Source organism: Pristiophorus japonicus, chromosome 8 (genome assembly GCF_044704955.1).
Source record: "Pristiophorus japonicus isolate sPriJap1 chromosome 8, sPriJap1.hap1, whole genome shotgun sequence".
In the NCBI taxonomy this organism is placed as follows: Eukaryota; Metazoa; Chordata; class Chondrichthyes; family Pristiophoridae; genus Pristiophorus; species Pristiophorus japonicus.
This window is the reverse complement of record NC_091984.1, coordinates 157,437,567-157,463,939: the sequence shown is the minus strand read 5'-3', so window position 1 is coordinate 157,463,939 and position 26,373 is coordinate 157,437,567. Positions and strand designations below refer to the sequence as shown.

The following is a 26,373-nucleotide window of genomic DNA, read 5'->3' as shown; positions in this document are numbered from 1 at the left end:
TCACAGAGAGACATGTATCTATATCACAGGGAGATGTGTATCTATATCACAGGGAGACATGTATCGATATTACAGGGAGACATGTATCGATATTACAGGGAGACGGGTAGCTATATCACAGGGAGACATATATCTTTCTCACAGGGAGACGTGTGTCTATATCACAGGGAGACATGTATCTATATCACAGGGAGATGTGTATCTATATCACAGGGTGACGTGTATCTATATCACAGGGAGAAGTGTATCTATATCACAGGGAGATATGTATTATATTACAGAGTAAGAAGTAACTATAACACAGGGAGACGTGTATCTATATCACAGGGAGATGTGTATCGATATTACAGGGAGACGTGTGTCGATAGCACAGGGAGATATGTATTATATTACAGAGTAAGAAGTAACTTTTACACAGGGAGACGTGTATCTATACCATAGGGAGATGTATATCGATATTACAGGGAGGCGGGTAGCTATATCACAGGGAGACATGCATCTATATTACAGAGTAAGAAGTAACTTTATCACAGGGAGATGTGTATCTATATCACAGGGAGACATGTATCTATATCACAGGGAGACGTGTATCTATATCACAGGGAGATGTGTATCTATATCACAGGGAGACGTGTATCTATATCACAGCGAGACGTGTATCTATATCACAGGGAGACGTGTATCTATATCACAGGGAGACATGTATCTATATCACAGGGAGACGTGTATCTATATCACAGGGAGAAGTGTATCTATATCACAGGGAGATGTGTATCTATATCACAGTGAGACATGTATCTATATCACAGGGAGATGTGTATCTATATCACAGGGAGACGTGTATCTATATCACAAGGAGATATGTATCAATATCACAGGGAGACGAGTATCTATATCACAGGGAGATATGTATTATATTACAGAGTAAGAAGTAACTATAACACAGAGACGTGTATCTATATCACAGAGAGACATGTATCTATATCACAGGGAGATGTGTATCTATATCACAGGGAGATGTTTATCTATATCACAGGGAGACATGTATCGATATTACAGGGAGACGGGTAGCTATATCACAGGGAGACATATATCTATATCACAGGGAGACGTGTGTCTATATCACAGGGAGACATATATCTATGTAACAGGGAGACATGTTTCTATACCACAAGGAGAGGAGTAGCTATATCACAGGGAGACGTGTATCTATATGACAGGGAGATGTGTATCGATATTACAGGGAGACAGGTAGCTATATCACAGGGAGACATGTATCTATATTACAGAGTAAGAAGTAACTATATCACAGGGAGACGTGTATCTATATCACAGGGAGACGTGTATCTATATCACAGGGAGACGTGTATCTATATCACAGGGAGACGTATATCTATATCACAGTGAGACGTGTATCTATATCACAGGGAGACATGTATCTATATCACAGGGAGTGTATCTTTATCACATGGAGACATGTATCTATATCACAGGGAGACATGTATCTATATTACAGAGTAAGAAGTAACTATATCACAGGGAGACGTGTATCTATATCACAGGGAGACGTGTATCTATATCACAGGGAGACGTATATCTATATCACAGTGAGACGTGTATCTATATCACAGGGAGACGTGTCGCTATATCACAGGGAGACGTGCAGCTATATCACAGGGAGAAGTGTATCTATATCACAGGGAGACGTGTATCTATATCACAGGGAGACGTATATCTATATCACAGTGAGACGTGTATCTATATCACAGGGAGACGTGCAGCTATATCACAGGGAGACGTGCAGCTATATCACAGGGAGACGTGCAGCTATATCACAGGGAGATCTGTATCTAAATCACAGGAAGGCGTTTAACTGTATCACAGGGAGACGTGTATCTATATCACAGGGAGACGTGTATCTATATCACAGGGAGACGTGTATCTATATCACAGGGAGACGTGTATCTATATCACTGGGAGACATATCTATATCACAGGGAGGCGTATATCTATATCACAGAGAGTGTATCTATTTCACAGGGTGACATGTATCTATTTGACATGGAGACATATAGATACACGTCTCCCTGTGATATAGATTCACGTCTCCCTGTGATATAGATACACGTCTCCCTGTGAAATAGATACATCACAGGGAGGCGGGTATCTATATCACAGGGAGGCATGTAGCTATATCACAGAGAGACATATATTTATATCACAGGGAGAGGTGTATCTATATCACAGGGAGACCTGTATCTATATCACAGGGAGGCATATATCTATATCACAGGAAGATATGTATCTACATCACAGAGAGTGTATCTATATCACAGGGAGACATGTATCTATATCACAGGGAGACGTGTATCTATATCACACAGAGTGTATCTATACCACAGCAAGACATGTATCTGTATCACAGGGAGCTGCGAATCTATATCACAGGTAATGTATCTATATCACAGGGAGAGCATCTATATCACAGGGTGTGTTTCTGTATCACAGGGAGATATTTATCTATATCAGATGGACAGTTTATTAATATCACAGGGAGACGTGTATCTATATCACAGGGAGACGTATATCTATATCACAGGGAAACGTGTATCTATAAGACAGGGAGACATGTATCTATATCACAGGGAGTGTATCTATATCACATGGAGACATGTATCTATATCACAGGGAGACGTGTATCTACATCACAGGGAGACGTGTATCTACATCACAGGGAGACATGCATCTATATCACACAGAGTGTATCTATATCACACAGAGTGTATCTATATCACACAGAGTGTATCTATATCACAGCAAGACATGTATCTGTATCACAGGGAGCCGCGTGTCTGTATCACAGGGAGTGTATCTATATCTCAGGGAGACCTGTATCTATATTGCCAGGAGACATGTATTTATATCACAGGGAGAGGTGTATCTATATCACAGAGAGAGGTGTATCTATATCACAGGGAGATGTGTATCTATATCACAGGAAGACATGTACCTATATCACAGGGAGAAGTTTATCTATATCACAGGGAGAAGTGTATCTATATCACAGGGAGACGTGTAGCTATATCACAGGGAGACGTGCAGCTATATCACAGGGAGACGTGTATCTATATCACAGGGAGACGTGTATCTATATCACAGGGAGACGTGTATCTATATCACAGGGAGACGTGTATCTATATCACAGGGAGACGTATATCTATATCACAGTGAGACGTGTATCTATATCACAGGGAGACGTGTAGCTATATCACAGGGAGACGTGCAGCTATATCACAGGGAGATGTGTATCTAAATCACAGGAAGGCGTTTAACTGTATCACAGGGAGACGTGTATCTATATCACAGGGAGACGTGTATCTATATCACAGGGAGACGTGTATCTATATCACAGGGAGACGTGTATCTATATTGCAGGAAGACATGTAGCTATTTCACAGGGAGACATGTATCTATATAACAGGGAGACGTGTATCTATATCACAGGGAGCCGTGTATCTATATCACAGGGAGACGTGTATCTATATCACAGGGAGATGTGTATCTATATCACAGGGAGATTTCTATCTATATCACAGGGAGACGTGTATCTATATCACAGGGAGATGTGTATCTATATCACAGGGAGACTTCTATCTCTATCACAGGGAGACGTGTATCTATATCACAGGGAGACTTCTATCTCTATCACAGGGAGACGTGTATCTATATCACAGGGACACGTGTGTCTTTATCACAAGGGGACGTGTATCGATATCGGAGGGAGACGTGTATCTATATCTCGGAGACGTTTATCTAGATTACAGGAGACGTTTATCTATAACACAATGAGACATGTATCTATATCACAGGGAGACGTTTTTATATATCACGGGGAGACGTTTATCGATAACATATCGAGACGTGTTTCTATATCACAGGTATTGTATGTATATCACAGGGAGATGTTTTTCTCTCTCTCATAGGGAGATGTTTATCCATATCACAGGGAGACGTGAATCTGTATCACAGGGAGACATGTACCAATTTCACAGGGAGATGTGTCTCTATATCACAGTGAGACATTTATATATAACACATCGAGACGTTTATCTGTAACACAGGTATTGTATCTCGATCACAAGGAGAAGTGTATCTATATCACAGGGAGACGTGTATCTATATCACAGACAGGCGTGTAGCTGTATCACAGGGAGAGGTTTATCTATATCACAGCGAGAGGTTTATCTATATCACAGGGAGATGTGTATCTATATCACAGGGAGACGTTTATATATATCACAGGGAGACATGCATCTATATCACACAGAGTGTATCTATATCACACAGAGTGTATCTATATCACACAGAGTGTATCTATATCACAGCAAGACATGTATCTGTATCACAGGGAGCCGCGTGTCTGTATCACAGGGAGTGTATCTATATCTCAGGGAGACCTGTATCTATATTGCCAGGAGACATGTATTTATATCACAGGGAGAGGTGTATCTATATCACAGAGAGAGGTGTATCTATATCACAGGGAGATGTGTATCTATATCACAGGAAGACATGTACCTATATCACAGGGAGAAGTTTATCTATATCACAGGGAGAAGTGTATCTATATCACAGGGAGACGTGTAGCTATATCACAGGGAGACGTGTATCTATATCACAGGGAGACGTGTATCTATATCACAGGGAGACGTGTATCTATATCACAGGGAGACGTGTATCTATATCACAGGGAGACGTATATCTATATCACAGTGAGACGTGTATCTATATCACAGGGAGACGTGTAGCTATATCACAGGGAGACGTGCAGCTATATCACAGGGAGACATGCAGCTATATCACAGGGAGATGTGTATCTAAATCACAGGAAGGCGTTTAACTGTATCACAGGGAGACGTGTATCTATATCACAGGGAGACGTGTATCTATATCACAGGGAGACGTGTATCTATATCACAGGGAGACGTGTATCTATATCACAGGGAGACGTGTATCTATATCACTGGGAGACATATCTATATCACAGTGAGACGTGTATCTATATCACAGGGAGACGTGTATCTATATTACAGGAAGACATGTAGCTATTTCACAGGGAGACATGTATCTATATAACAGGGAGACGTGTATCTATATCACAGGGAGCCGTGTATCTATATCACAGGGAGACGTGTATCTATATCACAGGGAGATGTGTATCTATATCACAGGGAGACTTCTATCTATATCACAGGGAGACGTGTATCTATATCACAGGGAGATGTGTATCTATATCACAGGGAGACTTCTATCTCTATCACAGGGAGACGTGTATCTATATCACAGGGAGACTTCTATCTCTATCACAGGGAGACGTGTATCTATATCACAGGGACACGTGTGTCTTTATCACAAGGGGACGTGTATCGATATCGGAGGGAGACGTGTATCTATATCTCGGAGACGTTTATCTAGATTACAGGAGACGTTTATCTATAACACAATGAGACATGTATCTATATCACAGGGAGACGTTTTTATATATCACGGGGAGACGTTTATCGATAACATATCGAGACGTGTTTCTATATCACAGGTATTGTATGTATATCACAGGGAGATGTTTTTCTCTCTCTCATAGGGAGATGTTTATCCATATCACAGGGAGACGTGAATCTGTATCACAGGGAGACATGTACCAATTTCACAGGGAGATGTGTCTCTATATCACAGTGAGACATTTATATATAACACATCGAGACGTTTATCTGTAACACAGGTATTGTATCTCGATCACAAGGAGAAGTGTATCTATATCACAGGGAGACGTGTATCTATATCACAGGCAGGCGTGTAGCTGTATCACAGGGAGAGGTTTATCTATATCACAGCGAGAGGTTTATCTATATCACAGGGAGATGTGTATCTATATCACAGGGAGATGTGTATCTATATCACAGGGAGATGTGTATCTATATCACAGGGAGACGTGTATCTATATCACAGCGAGAGGTTTATCTATATCACAGGGAGATGTGTATCTATATCACAGGGAGACGTGTATCTATATCACAGGGAGATGTGTATCTATATCACAGGGAGATGTTTATCAATATCACAGGGAGATGTGTATCTATATCACAGGGAGAAGTGTATCTATATCACAGGGAGATGTGTATCTATATCACAGGGAGACGTGTATCTATATCACAGGGAGAGGTTTATCTATATCACAGGGAGATGTGTATCTATATCACAGGGAGACATGTATCGATATTACAGGGAGACATGTATCGATATTACAGGGAGACGGGTAGCTATATTACAGAGTGACGTGTAACTATAATCACAGGGCGACTTGTATCTATATCACAGCGAGATGTGCATCTATATAACAGGGAGACATGTTTCTATACCACAAGGAGAGGAGTAGCTATATCAAAGGGAGACATGTATCTATATCACAGGGAGATATGTATTATATTACAGAGTAAGAAGTAACTATAACACAGGGAGACGTGTATCTATATCACAGGGACACGTGTATCTATATCACAGGGAGACTTCTATCTCTATCACAGGGAGACGTGTATCTATATCACAGGGACACGTGTGTCTTTATCACAAGGGGACGTGTATCGATATCGGAGGGAGACGTGTATCTATATCTCGGAGACGTTTATCTAGATTACAGGAGACGTTTATCTATATTACAGGAGACGTTTATCTATAACACAATGAGACATGTATCTATATCACAGGGAGACGTTTTTATATATCACGGGGAGACGTTTATCGATAACATATCGAGACGTGTTTCTATATCACAGGTATTGTATGTATATCACAGGGAGATGTTTTTCTCTCTCTCATAGGGAGATGTTTATCCATATCACAGGGAGACGTGAATCTGTATCACAGGGAGACATGTACCAATTTCACAGGGAGATGTGTCTCTATATCACAGTGAGACATTTATATATAACACATCGAGACGTTTATCTGTAACACAGGTATTGTATCTCGATCACAAGGAGACATGTATCTATATCACAGGGAGACGTGTATCTATATCACAGGCAGGCGTGTATCTATATCACAGGGAGATGTGTATCTATATCACAGGGAGATGTTTATCTATATCACAGGGAGATGTGTATCTATATCACAGGGAGATGTGTATCTATATCACAGGGAGATGTTTATCTATATCACAGGGAGATGTGTATCTATATCACAGGGAGACGTTTATCTATATCACAGGGAGATGTTTATCTATATCACAGGGAGATGTTTATCTATATCACAGGGAGACGTGTATCTATATCATAGGGAGACGTGTATCTATATCACAGGGAGATGTTTATCTATATCACAGGGAGACGTGTATCTATATCACAGGGAGATGTGTATCTATATCACAGGGAGATGTGTAACTATATCACAGGGAGACGTGTATCTATATCACATGGAGATGTGTATCTATATCACAGGGAGATGTGTATCTATATCACAGGGAGACGTGTATCTATATCACAGGGAGATGTATATCTATATCACAGGGAGACGTGTATCTATATCACAGGGAGACGTGTATCTATATCACAGGGAGATGCGTATCTATATCACAGGGAGACGTGTATCTATATCACAGGGAGACGTGTATCTATATCACAGGGAGATGTGTATCTATATCACAGGGAGACGTGTATCTATATCACAGGGAGACATGTATCTATATCACAGGGAGACGTGTATCTATATCACAGGGAGACATGTATCTATATCACAGGGAGACATGTATCTATATCACAGGGAGACATGTATCTATATCACAGGGAGACGTGTATCTATATCACAGGGAGACGTATATCTACATCACAGGGAGATGTGTATCTATATCACAGGGAGACGTGTATCTATATCATAGGGAGACGTGTATCTATATCACAGGGAGATGTTTATCTATATCACAGGGAGACGTGTATCTATATCACAGGGAGATGTGTATCTATATCACAGGGAGATGTGTATCTATATCACAGGGAGACATGTATCTGTATCACAGGGAGATGTGTATCTATATCACAGGGAGAAGTGTATCTATATCACAGGGAGACGTGTATCTATATCACAGGGAGATGTGTATCTATATCACAGGGAGACATGTATCTGTATCACAGGGAGATGTGTATCTATATCACAGGGAGATGAGTATCTATATCACAGGGAGACGTGTATCTATATCACATGGAGACATGTATCTATATCACAGGGAGATGTTGATCTATATCACAGGGAGACGTGTATCTATATCACAGGGAGATATGTATTATATTACAGAGTAAGAAGTAACTATAACACAGGGAGACGTGTATCTATATAACAGGGAGATGTGTATCGATATTACAGGGAGGCAGGTAGCTATATCACAGGGAGACATGTATCTATATTACAGAGTAAGAAGTAACTATATCACAGGGAGACATGTATCTATATCACAGGGAGACGTGTATCTATATCACAGGGAGATGTGTATCTATATCACAGGGAGACATGTATCTGTATCACAGGGAGATGTGTATCTATATCACAGGGAGATGAGTATCTATATCACAGGGAGACGTGTATCTATATCACATGGAGACATGTATCTATATCACAGGGAGATGTTTATCTATATCACAGGGAGACGTGTATCTATATCACAGGGAGATGTGTATCTATATCACAGGGAGACATGTATCTGTATCACAGGGAGATGTGTATCTATATCACAGGGAGAAGTGTATCTATATCACAGGGAGACGTGTATCTATATCACAGGGAGACGTGTATCTATATCACAGGGAGATGTGTATCTATATCACAGGGAGATGTGTATCTATATCACATGGAGACGTGTATCTATATCACAGGGAGGCAGGTAGCTATATCACAGGGAGACATGTATCTATATTACAGAGTAAGAAGTAACTATATCACAGGGAGACATGTATCTATATCACAGGGAGACGTGTGTCTATAGCACAGGGAGATATGTATTATATTACAGAGTAAGAAGTAACTTTTACACAGGGAGACGTGTATCTACAGCATAGGGAGATGTATATCGATATTACAGGGAGGCGGGTAGCTATATCACAGGGAGACATGCATCTATATTACAGAGTAAGAAGTAACTATATCACAGGGAGATGTGTATCTATATCACAGGGAGACGTGTATCTATATCACTGGGAGACGTGTATCTAAATCACAGGAAGGCTTTTAACTGTATCACAGGGAGACATGTATCTCTATCACAGGGGGACGTTTATCTATATTACAGGGAGACGTGTATCTATATCACAGTGAGACATGTATCTATATCACAGGGAGACGTGTATCTATATCACAGGGAGATGTGTATCTATATCACGGGGAGACGTGTATCGATATCACAAGGAGATATGTATCAATATCACAGGGAGACGAATATCTATATCACAGGGAGATGTATATCTATATCACAGGGAGACGTGTATCTATATCACAGGGAGACGTGTATCTATATCACAGGGAGATGTGTATCTATATCACAGGGAGACGTGTATCTATATCACAGGGAGACATGTATCTATATCACAGGGAGACGTGTATCTATATCACAGGGAGACATGTATCTATATCACAGGGAGACATGTATCTATATCACAGGGAGACGTGTATCTATATCACAGGGAGATGTTTATCTATATCACAGGGAGACGTGTATCTATATCACAGGGAGATGTGTATCTATATCACAGGGAGACATGTATCTGTATCACAGGGAGATGTGTATCTATATCACAGGGAGAAGTGTATCTATATCACAGGGAGACGTGTATCTATATCACAGGGAGACGTGTATCTATATCACAGGGAGATGTGTATCTATATCACAGGGAGATGTGTATCTATATCACATGGAGACGTGTATCTATATCACAGGGAGATGTGTATCTATATCACAGGGAGACATGTATCTGTATCACAGGGAGATGTGCATCTATATCACAGGGAGATGAGTATCTATATCACAGGGAGACGTGTATCTATATCACATGGAGACATGTATCTATATCACAGGGAGATGTTGATCTATATCACAGGGAGACGTGTATCTATATCACAGGGAGATATGTATTATATTACAGAGTAAGAAGTAACTATAACACAGGGAGACGTGTATCTATATAACAGGGAGATGTGTATCGATATTACAGGGAGGCAGGTAGCTATATCACAGGGAGACATGTATCTATATTACAGAGTAAGAAGTAACTATATCACAGGGAGACATGTATCTATATCACAGGGAGACGTGTGTCTATAGCACAGGGAGATATGTATTATATTACAGAGTAAGAAGTAACTTTTACACAGGGAGACGTGTATCTACAGCATAGGGAGATGTATATCGATATTACAGGGAGGCGGGTAGCTATATCACAGGGAGACATGCATCTATATTACAGAGTAAGAAGTAACTATATCACAGGGAGATGTGTATCTATATCACAGGGAGACGTGTATCTATATCACTGGGAGACGTGTATCTAAATCACAGGAAGGCTTTTAACTGTATCACAGGGAGACATGTATCTCTATCACAGGGGGACGTTTATCTATATTACAGGGAGACGTGTATCTATATCACAGTGAGACATGTATCTATATCACAGGGAGAAGTGTATCTATATCACAGGGAGACGTGTATCTATATCACAGGGAGACGTGTATCTATATCACAGGGAGATGTGTATCTATATCACGGGGAGACGTGTATCGATATCACAAGGAGATATGTATCAATATCACAGGGAGACGAATATCTATATCACAGGGAGATATGTATTATATTACAGAGTAAGAAGTAACTATAACACAGAGACGTGTATCTATATCACAGAGAGACATGTATCGATATTACAGGGAGACATGTATCGATATTACAGGGAGACGGGTAGCTATATCACAGGGAGACATATATCTTTCTCACAGGGAGACGTGTGTCTATATCACAGGGAGACATGTATCTATATCACAGGGAGATGTGTATCTATATCACAGGGTGACGTGTATCTATATCACAGGGAGACGTGTATCTATATCACAGGGAGATATGTATTATATTACAGAGTAAGAAGTAACTATATCACAGGGAGACGTGTATCTATATCACAGGGAGACGTGTATCTATATCACAGGGAGACTTCTATCTCTATCACAGGGAGACGTGTATCTATATCACAGGGAGACTTGTATCTATATCACAGGGAGACGTGTATCTATATCACAGGGAGACGTGTATCTATATCACTGGGAGACATATCTATATCACAGTGAGACGTGTATCTATATCACAGGGAGACGTGTATCTATATTACAGGAAGACATGTAGCTATTTCACAGGGAGACATGTATCTATATAACAGGGAGACGTGTATCTATATCACAGGGAGACGTGTATCTATATCACAGGGAGACGTGTATCTATATCACAGGGAGACGTGTATCTATATCACAGGGAGCCGTGTATCTATATCACAGGGAGACGTGTATCTATATCACAGGGAGATGTGTATCTATATCACAGGGAGACTTCTATCTATATCACAGGGAGACGTGTATCTATATCACAGGGAGATGTGTATCTATATCACAGGGAGACTTCTATCTCTATCACAGGGAGACGTGTATCTATATCACAGGGAGACTTCTATCTCTATCACAGGGAGACGTGTATCTATATCACAGGGACACGTGTGTCTTTATCACAAGGGGACGTGTATCGATATCGGAGGGAGACGTGTATCTATATCTCGGAGACGTTTATCTAGATTACAGGAGACGTTTATCTATAACACAATGAGACATGTATCTATATCACAGGGAGACGTTTTTATATATCACGGGGAGACGTTTATCGATAACATATCGAGACGTGTTTCTATATCACAGGTATTGTATGTATATCACAGGGAGATGTTTTTCTCTCTCTCATAGGGAGATGTTTATCCATATCACAGGGAGACGTGAATCTGTATCACAGGGAGACATGTACCAATTTCACAGGGAGATGTGTCTCTATATCACAGTGAGACATTTATATATAACACATCGAGACGTTTATCTGTAACACAGGTATTGTATCTCGATCACAAGGAGAAGTGTATCTATATCACAGGGAGACGTGTATCTATATCACAGGCAGGCGTGTAGCTGTATCACAGGGAGAGGTTTATCTATATCACAGCGAGAGGTTTATCTATATCACAGGGAGATGTGTATCTATATCACAGGGAGACGTGTATCTATATCACAGGGAGATGTGTATCTATATCACAGGGAGACGTGTATCTATATCACAGCGAGAGGTTTATCTATATCACAGGGAGATGTGTATCTATATCACAGGGAGACGTGTATCTATATCACAGGGAGATGTGTATCTATATCACAGGGAGATGTTTATCAATATCACAGGGAGATGTGTATCTATATCACAGGGAGAAGTGTATCTATATCACAGGGAGATGTGTATCTATATCACAGGGAGACGTGTATCTATATCACAGGGAGAGGTTTATCTATATCACAGGGAGATGTGTATCTATATCACAGGGAGACATGTATCGACATTACAGGGAGACATGTATCGATATTACAGGGAGACGGGTAGCTATATTACAGAGTGACGTGTAACTATAATCACAGGGCGACTTGTATCTATATCACAGCGAGATGTGCATCTATATAACAGGGAGACATGTTTCTATACCACAAGGAGAGGAGTAGCTATATCAAAGGGAGACATGTATCTATATCACAGGGAGATATGTATTATATTACAGAGTAAGAAGTAACTATAACACAGGGAGACGTGTATCTATATCACAGGGACACGTGTATCTATATCACAGGGAGACTTCTATCTCTATCACAGGGAGACGTGTATCTATATCACAGGGACACGTGTGTCTTTATCACAAGGGGACGTGTATCGATATCGGAGGGAGACGTGTATCTATATCTCGGAGACGTTTATCTAGATTACAGGAGACGTTTATCTATATTACAGGAGACGTTTATCTATAACACAATGAGACATGTATCTATATCACAGGGAGACGTTTTTATATATCACGGGGAGACGTTTATCGATAACATATCGAGACGTGTTTCTATATCACAGGTATTGTATGTATATCACAGGGAGATGTTTTTCTCTCTCTCATAGGGAGATGTTTATCCATATCACAGGGAGACGTGAATCTGTATCACAGGGAGACATGTACCAATTTCACAGGGAGATGTGTCTCTATATCACAGTGAGACATTTATATATAACACATCGAGACGTTTATCTGTAACACAGGTATTGTATCTCGATCACAAGGAGACATGTATCTATATCACAGGGAGACGTGTATCTATATCACAGGCAGGCGTGTATCTATATCACAGGGAGATGTGTATCTATATCACAGGGAGATGTTTATCTATATCACAGGGAGATGTGTATCTATATCACAGGGAGATGTGTATCTATATCACAGGGAGATGTTTATCTATATCACAGGGAGATGTGTATCTATATCACAGGGAGACGTTTATCTATATCACAGGGAGATGTTTATCTATATCACAGGGAGATGTTTATCTATATCACAGGGAGACGTGTATCTATATCATAGGGAGACGTGTATCTATATCACAGGGAGATGTTTATCTATATCACAGGGAGACGTGTATCTATATCACAGGGAGATGTGTATCTATATCACAGGGAGATGTGTAACTATATCACAGGGAGACGTGTATCTATATCACATGGAGATGTGTATCTATATCACAGGGAGATGTGTATCTATATCACAGGGAGACGTGTATCTATATCACAGGGAGATGTATATCTATATCACAGGGAGACGTGTATCTATATCACAGGGAGACGTGTATCTATATCACAGGGAGATGCGTATCTATATCACAGGGAGACGTGTATCTATATCACAGGGAGACGTGTATCTATATCACAGGGAGATGTGTATCTATATCACAGGGAGACGTGTATCTATATCACAGGGAGACATGTATCTATATCACAGGGAGACGTGTATCTATATCACAGGGAGACATGTATCTATATCACAGGGAGACATGTATCTATATCACAGGGAGACGTGTATCTATATCACAGGGAGACGTGTATCTATATCACAGGGAGACGTATATCTACATCACAGGGAGATGTGTATCTATATCACAGGGAGACGTGTATCTATATCATAGGGAGACGTGTATCTATATCACAGGGAGATGTTTATCTATATCACAGGGAGACGTGTATCTATATCACAGGGAGATGTGTATCTATATCACAGGGAGATGTGTATCTATATCACAGGGAGACATGTATCTGTATCACAGGGAGATGTGTATCTATATCACAGGGAGAAGTGTATCTATATCACAGGGAGACGTGTATCTATATCACAGGGAGATGTGTATCTATATCACAGGGAGACATGTATCTGTATCACAGGGAGATGTGTATCTATATCACAGGGAGATGAGTATCTATATCACAGGGAGACGTGTATCTATATCACATGGAGACATGTATCTATATCACAGGGAGATGTTGATCTATATCACAGGGAGACGTGTATCTATATCACAGGGAGATATGTATTATATTACAGAGTAAGAAGTAACTATATCACAGGGAGACGTGTATCTATATAACAGGGAGATGTGTATCTATATCACAGGGAGACATGTATCTGTATCACAGGGAGATGTGTATCTATATCACAGGGAGAAGTGTATCTATATCACAGGGAGACGTGTATCTATATCACAGGGAGACGTGTATCTATATCACAGGGAGATGTGTATCTATATCACAGGGAGATGTGTATCTATATCACATGGAGACGTGTATCTATATCACAGGGAGGCAGGTAGCTATATCACAGGGAGACATGTATCTATATTACAGAGTAAGAAGTAACTATATCACAGGGAGACATGTATCTATATCACAGGGAGACGTGTGTCTATAGCACAGGGAGATATGTATTATATTACAGAGTAAGAAGTAACTTTTACACAGGGAGACGTGTATCTACAGCATAGGGAGATGTATATCGATATTACAGGGAGGCGGGTAGCTATATCACAGGGAGACATGCATCTATATTACAGAGTAAGAAGTAACTATATCACAGGGAGATGTGTATCTATATCACAGGGAGACGTGTATCTATATCACTGGGAGACGTGTATCTAAATCACAGGAAGGCTTTTAACTGTATCACAGGGAGACATGTATCTCTATCACAGGGGGACGTTTATCTATATTACAGGGAGACGTGTATCTATATCACAGTGAGACATGTATCTATATCACAGGGAGACGTGTATCTATATCACAGGGAGATGTGTATCTATATCACGGGGAGACGTGTATCGATATCACAAGGAGATATGTATCAATATCACAGGGAGACGAATATCTATATCACAGGGAGATGTATATCTATATCACAGGGAGACGTGTATCTATATCACAGGGAGACGTGTATCTATATCACAGGGAGATGTGTATCTATATCACAGGGAGACGTGTATCTATATCACAGGGAGACATGTATCTATATCACAGGGAGACGTGTATCTATATCACAGGGAGACATGTATCTATATCACAGGGAGACATGTATCTATATCACAGGGAGACGTGTATCTATATCACAGGGAGACGTATATCTACATCACAGGGAGATGTGTATCTATATCACAGGGAGACGTGTATCTATATCATAGGGAGACGTGTATCTATATCACAGGGAGATGTTTATCTATATCACAGGGAGACGTGTATCTATATCACAGGGAGATGTGTATCTATATCACAGGGAGACATGTATCTGTATCACAGGGAGATGTGTATCTATATCACAGGGAGAAGTGTATCTATATCACAGGGAGACGTGTATCTATATCACAGGGAGACGTGTATCTATATCACAGGGAGATGTGTATCTATATCACAGGGAGATGTGTATCTATATCACATGGAGACGTGTATCTATATCACAGGGAGATGTGTATCTATATCACAGGGAGACATGTATCTGTATCACAGGGAGATGTGCATCTATATCACAGGGAGATGAGTATCTATATCACAGGGAGACGTGTATCTATATCACATGGAGACATGTATCTATATCACAGGGAGATGTTGATCTATATCACAGGGAGACGTGTATCTATATCACAGGGAGATATGTATTATATTACAGAGTAAGAAGTAACTATAACACAGGGAGACGTGTATCTATATAACAGGGAGATGTGTATCGATATTACAGGGAGGCAGGTAGCTATATCACAGGGAGACATGTATCTATATTACAGAGTAAGAAGTAACTATATCACAGGGAGACATGTATCTATATCACAGGGAGACGTGTGTCTATAGCACAGGGAGATATGTATTATATTACAGAGTAAGAAGTAACTTTTACACAGGGAGACGTGTATCTACAGCATAGGGAGATGTATATCGATATTACAGGGAGGCGGGTAGCTATATCACAGGGAGACATGCATCTATATTACAGAGTAAGAAGTAACTATATCACAGGGAGATGTGTATCTATATCACAGGGAGACGTGTATCTATATCACTGGGAGACGTGTATCTAAATCACAGGAAGGCTTTTAACTGTATCACAGGGAGACATGTATCTCTATCACAGGGGGACGTTTATCTATATTACAGGGAGACGTGTATCTATATCACAGTGAGACATGTATCTATATCACAGGGAGACGTGTATCTATATCACAGGGAGATGTGTATCTATATCACGGGGAGACGTGTATCGATATCACAAGGAGATATGTATCAATATCACAGGGAGACGAATATCTATATCACAGGGAGATATGTATTATATTACAGAGTAAGAAGTAACTATAACACAGAGACGTGTATCTATATCACAGAGAGACATGTATCGATATTACAGGGAGACATGTATCGATATTACAGGGAGACGGGTAGCTATATCACAGGGAGACATATATCTTTCTCACAGGGAGACGTGTGTCTATATCACAGGGAGACATGTATCTATATCACAGGGAGATGTGTATCTATATCACAGGGTGACGTGTATCTATATCACAGGGAGACGTGTATCTATATCACAGGGAGATATGTATTATATTACAGAGTAAGAAGTAACTATATCACAGGGAGACGTGTATCTATATCACAGGGAGACGTGTATCTATATCACAGGGAGACTTCTATCTCTATCACAGGGAGACGTGTATCTATATCACAGGGAGACATGTATCTATATCACAGGGAGACGTGTATCTATATCACAGGGAGACTTCTATCTCTATCACAGGGAGACGTGTATCTATATCACAGGGACACGTGTATCTATATCACAGGGAGACGTGCAGCTATATCACAGGGAGACGGGTAGCTATATCACAGGGAGACATATATCTTTTTCACAGGGAGACGTGTGTCTATATCACAGGGAGACATGTATCTATATCACAGGGAGATGTGTATCTATATCACAGGGTGACGTGTATCTATATCACAGGGAGACGTGTATCTATATCACAGGGAGATATGTATTATATTACAGAGTAAGAAGTAACTATAACACAGGGAGACGTGTATCGATATTACAGGGAGACAGGTAGCTATATCACAGGGCGACATGTATCTATATTACAGAGTAAGAAGTAACTATATCACAGGGAGACGTGTATCTATATCACAGGGAGACGTGTATCTATATCACAGGGAGACATGTATCTATATCACAGGGAGACGTGTATCTATATCACAGGGAGATGTGTATCTATATCACAGGGAGATATGTATTATATTACAGAGTAAGAAGTAACTATAACACAGGGAGACGTGTATCTATATGACAGGGAGATGTTTATCTATATCACAGGGAGATGTGTATCTATATCACGGGGAGACGTGTATCTATATCACAAGGAGATATGTATCAATATCACAGGGAGACGAGTATCTATATCACAGGGAGATATGTATTATATTACAGAGTAAGAAGTAACTATAACACAGAGACGTGTATCTATATCACAGAGAGACATGTATCTATATCACAGGGAGATGTGTATCTATATCACAGGGAGATGTTTATCTATATCACAGGGAGACATGTATCGATATTACAGGGAGACGGGTAGCTATATCACAGGGAGACATATATCTATATCACAGGGAGACGTGTGTCTATATCACAGGGAGACATATATCTATGTAACAGGGAGACATGTTTCTATACCACAAGGAGAGGAGTAGCTATATCACAGGGAGACATGTATCTATATCACAGGGAGATATGTATTATATTACAGAGTAAGAAGTAACTATAACACAGGGAGACGTGTATCTATATGACAGGGAGATGTGTATCGATATTACAGGGAGACAGGTAGCTATATCACAGGGAGACATGTATCTATATTACAGAGTAAGAAGTAACTATATCACAGGGAGACGTGTATCTATATCACAGGGAGACGTGTATCTATATCACAGGGAGACGTGTATCTATATCACAGGGAGACGTATATCTATATCACAGTGAGACGTGTATCTATATCACAGGGAGACATGTATCTATATCACAGGGAGTGTATCTTTATCACATGGAGACATGTATCTATATCACAGGGAGATATGTATCTATATTACAGAGTAAGAAGTAACTATATCACAGGGAGACGTGTATCTATATCACAGGGAGACGTGTATCTATATCACAGGGAGACGTATATCTATATCACAGTGAGACGTGTATCTATATCACAGGGAGACGTGTAGCTATATCACAGGGAGACGTGCAGCTATATCACAGGGAGAAGTGTATCTATATCACAGGGAGACGTGTATCTATATCACAGGGAGACGTATATCTATATCACAGTGAGACGTGCAGCTATATCACAGGGAGACGTGCAGCTATATCACAGGGAGACGTGCAGCTATATCACAGGGAGATCTGTATCTAAATCACAGGAAGGCGTTTAACTGTATCACAGGGAGACGTGTATCTATAATCACAGGGAGACGTGTATCTATATCACAGGGAGACGTGTATCTATATCACAGGGAGACGTGTATCTATATCACTGGGAGACATATCTATATCACAGGGAGGCGTATATCTATATCACAGAGAGTGTATCTATTTCACAGGGTGACATGTATCTATTTGACATGGAGACATATAGATACACGTCTCCCTGTGATATAGATTCACGTCTCCCTGTGATATAGATACACGTCTCCCTGTGAAATAGATACATCACAGGGAGGCGGGTATCTATATCACAGGGAGGCATGTAGCTATATCACAGAGAGACATGTATTTATATCACAGGGAGAGGTGTATCTATATCACAGGGAGACCTGTATCTATATCACAGGGAGGCATATATCTATATCACAGGAAGATATGTATCTACATCACAGAGAGTGTATCTATATCACAGGGAGACATGTATCTATATCACAGGGAGACGTGTATCTATATCACACAGAGTGTATCTATACCACAGCAAGACATGTATCTGTATCACAGGGAGCTGCGAATCTATATCACAGGTAATGTATCTATATCACAGGGAGAGCATCTATATCACAGGGTGTGTTTCTGTATCACAGGGAGATATTTATCTATATCAGATGGACAGTTTATTAATATCACAGGGAGACGTGTATCTATATCACAGGGAGACGTATATCTATATCACAGGGAAACGTGTATCTATAAGACAGGGAGACATGTATCTATATCACAGGGAGTGTATCTATATCACATGGAGACATGTATCTATATCACAGGGAGACGTGTATCTATATCACAGGGAGACGTGTATCTACATCACAGGGAGACGTGTATCTACATCACAGGGAGACATGCATCTATATCACACAGAGTGTATCTATATCACACAGAGTGTATCTATATCACAGCAAGACATGTATCTGTATCACAGGGAGCCGCGTGTCTGTATCACAGGGAGTGTATCTATATCTCAGGGAGACCTGTATCTATATTGCCAGGAGACATGTATTTATATCACAGGGAGAGGTGTATCTATATCACAGAGAGAGGTGTATCTATATCACAGGGAGATGTGTATCTATATCACAGGAAGACATGTACCTATATCACAGGGAGAAGTTTATCTATATCACAGGGAGAAGTGTATCTATATCACAGGGAGACGTGTAGCTATATCACAGGGAGACGTGCAGCTATATCACAGGGAGACGTGTATCTATATCACAGGGAGACGTGTATCTATATCACAGGGAGACGTGTATCTATATCACAGGGAGACGTGTATCTATATCACAGGGAGACGTATATCTATATCACAGTGAGACGTGTATCTATATCACAGGGAGACGTGTAGCTATATCACAGGGAGACGTGCAGCTATATCACAGGGAGATGTGCAGCTATATCACAGGGAGATGTGTATCTAAATCACAGGAAGGCGTTTAACTGTATCACAGGGAGACGTGTATCTATATCACAGGGAGACGTGTATCTATATCACAGGGAGACGTGTATCTATATCACAGGGAGCCGTGTATCTATATCACAGGGAGACGTGTATCTATATCACAGGGAGATGTGTATCTATATCACAGGGAGACTTCTATCTATATCACAGGGAGACGTGTATCTATATCACAGGGAGATGTGTATCTATATCACAGGGAGACTTCTATCTCTATCACAGGGAGACGTGTATCTATATCACAGGGAGACTTCTATCTCTATCACAGGGAGACGTGTATCTATATCACAGGGACACGTGTGTCTTTATCACAAGGGGACGTGTATCGATATCGGAGGGAGACGTGTATCTATATCTCGGAGACGTTTATCTAGATTACAGGAGACGTTTATCTATAACACAATGAGACATATATCTATATCACAGGGAGACGTTTTTATATATCACGGGGAGACGTTTATCGATAACATATCGAGACGTGTTTCTATATCACAGGTATTGTATGTATATCACAGGGAGATGTTTTTCTCTCTCTCATAGGGAGATGTTTATCCATATCACAGGGAGACGTGAATCTGTATCACAGGGAGACATGTACCAATTTCACAGGGAGATGTGTCTCTATATCACAGTGAGACATTTATATATAACACATCGAGACGTTTATCTGTAACACAGGTATTGTATCTCGATCACAAGGAGACGTGTATCTATATCACAGGGAGACGTGTATCTATATCACAGGCAGGCGTGTAGCTGTATCACAGGGAGAGGTTTATCTATATCACAGCGAGAGGTTTATCTATATCACAGGGAGATGTGTATCTATATCACAGGGAGACGTGTATCTATATCACATTGAGATGTGTATCTATATCACAGGGAGATGTGTATCTATATCACAGGGAGATGTTTATCTATATCACAGGGAGATGTGTATCTATATTACAGGGAGACGTGTATCTATATCACAGGGAGATGTGTATCTATATCACAGGGAGATGTGTATCAATATCACAGGGAGATGTGTATCTATATCACAGGGAGAAGTGTATCTATATCACAGGGAGATGTGTATCTATATCACAGGGAGACGTGTATCTATATCACAGGGAGACGTATATCTATATCACAGTGAGACGTGTATCTATATCACAGGGAGACGTGTAGCTATATCACAGGGAGACATGTATCGATATTACAGGGAGACGGGTAGCTATATCACAGGGAGACATGTATCTATATCACAGGGAGACATGTATCTATATCACAGGGAGACATGTATCTATATCACAGGGAGATGTTGATTTATATCACAGGGAGACGTGTATCTATATCACAGGGAGACATGTATCTATATCACAGGGAGACGTGTATCTATATCACAGGGAGACGTGTATCTATATCACAGGGAGACGTGTATCAACATCACAGGGAGACGTGTGTCTATATCACAGGGAGACGTGTATCTATATCACAGGGAGATGTGTATCTATATCACATGGAGACATGTATCGATATCACAGGGGGACGTGTATCTATATCACAGGGAGATGAGTATCTATATCACAGGGAGACGTGTATCTATATCACATGGAGACATGTATCTATATCACAGGAAGATATGTATCTATATCACAGAGAGTGTATCTATATCACAGGGAGATGTGTATCTATATCACAGGGAGACGTGTATCTATATCACAGGGAGACATGTATCTATATCACAGGGAGATGTTGATTTATATCACAGGGAGACGTGTATCTATATCACAGGGAGACATGTATCTATATCACAGGGAGACGTGTATCTATATCACAGGGAGACGTGTATCTATATCACAGGGAGACGTGTATCAACATCACAGGGAGACGTGTGTCTATATCACAGGGAGACGTGTATCTATATCACAGGGAGACGTGTATCTATATCACAGGGAGACGTGTATCTATCTCACAGGGAGATGTGTATCTATATCACATGGAGACATGTATCGATATCACAGGGGGACGTGTATCTATATCACAGGGAGATGAGTATCTATATCACAGGGAGACGTGTATCTATATCACATGGAGACATGTATCTATATCACAGGGAGATGTTGATCTATATCACAGGGAGACGTGTATCTATATCACAGGGAGATATGTATTATATTACAGGGAGGCAGGTAGCTATATCACAGGGAGACATGTATCTATATTACAGAGTAAGAAGTAACTATATCACAGGGAGACATGTATCTATATCACAGGGAGACGTGTGTCTATAGCACAGGGAGATATGTATTATATTACAGAGTAAGAAGTAACTTTTACACAGGGAGACGTGTATCTACAGCATAGGGAGATGTATATCGATATTACAGGGAGGCGGGTAGCTATATCACAGGGAGACATGCATCTATATTACAGAGTAAGAAGTAACTATATCACAGGGAGATGTGTATCTATATCACAGGGAGACGTGTATCTATATCACTGGGAGACGTGTATCTAAATCACAGGAAGGCTTTTAACTGTATCACAGGGAGACATGTATCTCTATCACAGGGGGACGTTTATCTATATTACAGGGAGACGTGTATCTATATCACAGTGAGACATGTATCTATATCGCAGGGAGATGTGTATCTATATCACAGGGAGATGTGTATCTATATCACGGGGAGACGTGTATCGATATCACAAGGAGATATGATCAATATCACAGGGAGACGAGTATCTATATCACAGGGAGATATGTATTATATTACAGAGTAAGAAGTAACTATAACACAGAGACGTGTATCTATATCACAGAGAGACATGTATCGATATTACAGGGAGACATGTATCGATATTACAGGGAGACGGGTAGCTATATCACAGGGAGACATATATCTTTCTCACAGGGAGACGTGTGTCTATATCACAGGGAGACATGTATCTATATCACAGGGAGATGTGTATCTATATCACAGGGTGACGTGTATCTATATCACAGGGAGACGTGTATCTATATCACAGGGAGATATGTATTATATTACAGAGTAAGAAGTAACTATAACACAGGGAGACGTGTATCTATATGACAGGGAGATGTGTATCGATATTACAGGGAGACAGGTAGCTATATCACAGGGAGACATGTATCTATATTACAGAGTAAGAAGTAACTATATCACAGGGAGACGTGTATCTATATCACAGGGAGACATGTATCTATATCACAGGGAGACGTATATCTATATCACAGTGAGACGTGTATCTCTATCACAGGGAGACGTGTATCTATATCACAGGGAGACGTGCAGCTATATCACAGGGAGACGGGTAGCTATATCACAGGGAGACATATATCTTTTTCACAGGGAGACGTGTGTCTATATCACAGGGAGACATGTATCTATATCACAGGGAGATGTGTATCTATATCACAGGGTGACGTGTATCTATATCACGGAGACGTGTATCTATATCACAGGGAGATGTATATCTATATCACAGTGAGACGTGTATCTATATCACAGGGAGATGTGTATCTAAATCACAGTAAGGCGTTTAACTGTATCACAGGGAGACGTGTATCTATATCACAGGGAGACGTGTATCTATATCACAGGGAGACGTGTATCTATATCACAGGGAGACGTGTATCTATATCACTTGGAGACATATCTATATCACAGTGAGACGTGTATCTATATCACAGGGAGACGTGTATCTATATTACAGGGAGGCAGGTAGCTATATCACAGGGAGACATGTATCTATATTACAGAGTAAGAAGTAACTATATCACAGGGAGACATGTATCTATATCACAGGGAGACGTGTGTCTATAGCACAGGGAGATATGTATTATATTACAGAGTACGAAGTAACTTTTACACAGGGAGACGTGTATCTACAGCATAGGGAGATGTATATCGATATTACAGGGAGGCGGGTAGCTATATCACAGGGAGACATGCATCTATATTACAGAGTAAGAAGTAACTATATCACAGGGAGATGTGTATCTATATCACAGGGAGACGTGTATCTATATCACTGGGAGACGTGTATCTAAATCACAGGAAGGCTTTTAACTGTATCACAGGGAGACATGTATCTCTATCACAGGGGGACGTTTATCTATATTACAGGGAGACGTGTATCTATATCACAGTGAGACATGTATCTATATCACAGGGAGACGTGTATCTATATCACAGGGAGATGTGTATCTATATCACGGGGAGACGTGTATCGATATCACAAGGAGATATGTATCAATATCACAGGGAGACGAGTATCTATATCACAGGGAGATATGTATCTTTCTCACAGGGAGACGTGTGTCTATATCACAGGGAGACATGTATCTATATCACAGGGAGATGTGTATCTATATCACAGGGTGACGTGTATCTATATCACAGGGAGACGTGTATCTATATCACAGGGAGATATGTATTATATTACAGAGTAAGAAGTAACTATAACACAGGGAGACGTGTATCTATATGACAGGGAGATGTGTATCGATATTACAGGGAGACAGGTAGCTATATCACAGGGAGACATGTATCTATATTACAGAGTAAGAAGTAACTATATCACAGGGAGACGTGTATCTATATGACAGGGAGACGTGTATCTGTATCACAGGGACACGTGTATCTATATCACAGGGAGACGTGCAGCTATATCACAGGGAGACGGGTAGCTATATCACAGGGAGACATATATCTTTTTCACAGGGAGACGTGTGTCTATATCACAGGGAGACATGTATCTATATCACAGGGAGATGTGTATCTATATCACAGGGTGACGTGTATCTATATCACAGGGAGACGTGTATCTATATCACAGGGAGATATGTATTATATTACAGAGTAAGAAGTAACTATAACACAGGGAGATGTGTATCTATATGACAGGGAGATGTGTATCGATATTACAGGGAGACAGGTAGCTATATCACAGGGCGACATGTATCTATATTACAGAGTAAGAAGTAACTATATCACAGGGAGACGTGTATCTATATCACAGGGAGACGTGTATCTATATCACAGGGAGACGTATATCTATATCACAGGGAGACGTGTAGCTATATCACAGGGAGACGTGCAGCTATATCACAGGGAGACGTGTATCTATATCACAGGGAGACGTGTATCTATATCACAGGGAGACGTATATCTATATCACAGTGAGACGTGTATCTATATCACAGGGAGACGTGCAGCTATATCACAGGGAGACGTGCAGCTATATCACTGGGAGACATATCTATATCACAGTGAGACGTGTATCTATATCACAGGGAGACGTGTATCTATATTACAGGAAGACATGTAGCTATTTCACAGGGAGACGTGTATCTATATCACAGGGAGCCGTGTATCTATATCACAGGGAGACGTGTATCTATATCACAGGGAGATGTGTATCTATATCACAGGGAGAATTCTATCTATATCACAGGGAGACGTGTATCTATATCACAGGGAGACGTGTATCTATATCACAGGGAGACGTGTATCTATATCACAGGGAGACTTCTATCTCTATCACAGGGAAACGTGTATCTATATCACAGGGACACGTGTATCTATATCACAGGGAGACTTCTATCTCTATCACAGGGAGACGTGTATCTATATCACAGGGACACGTGTGTCTTTATCACAAGGGGACGTGTATCGATATCGGAGGGAGACGTGTATCTATATCTCGGAGACG

General features: G+C 40.5%; 1 protein-coding gene across 1 annotated transcript in view; it reads right to left on the bottom strand.

Moving 5' to 3' along the window:
- Positions 1 to 26,373, bottom strand: part of LOC139269202 (tenascin-R-like) — a 465,249-nt gene that overhangs the window by 249,610 nt on the left and 189,266 nt on the right. The gene's annotated exons all lie outside the window — the stretch shown is intronic.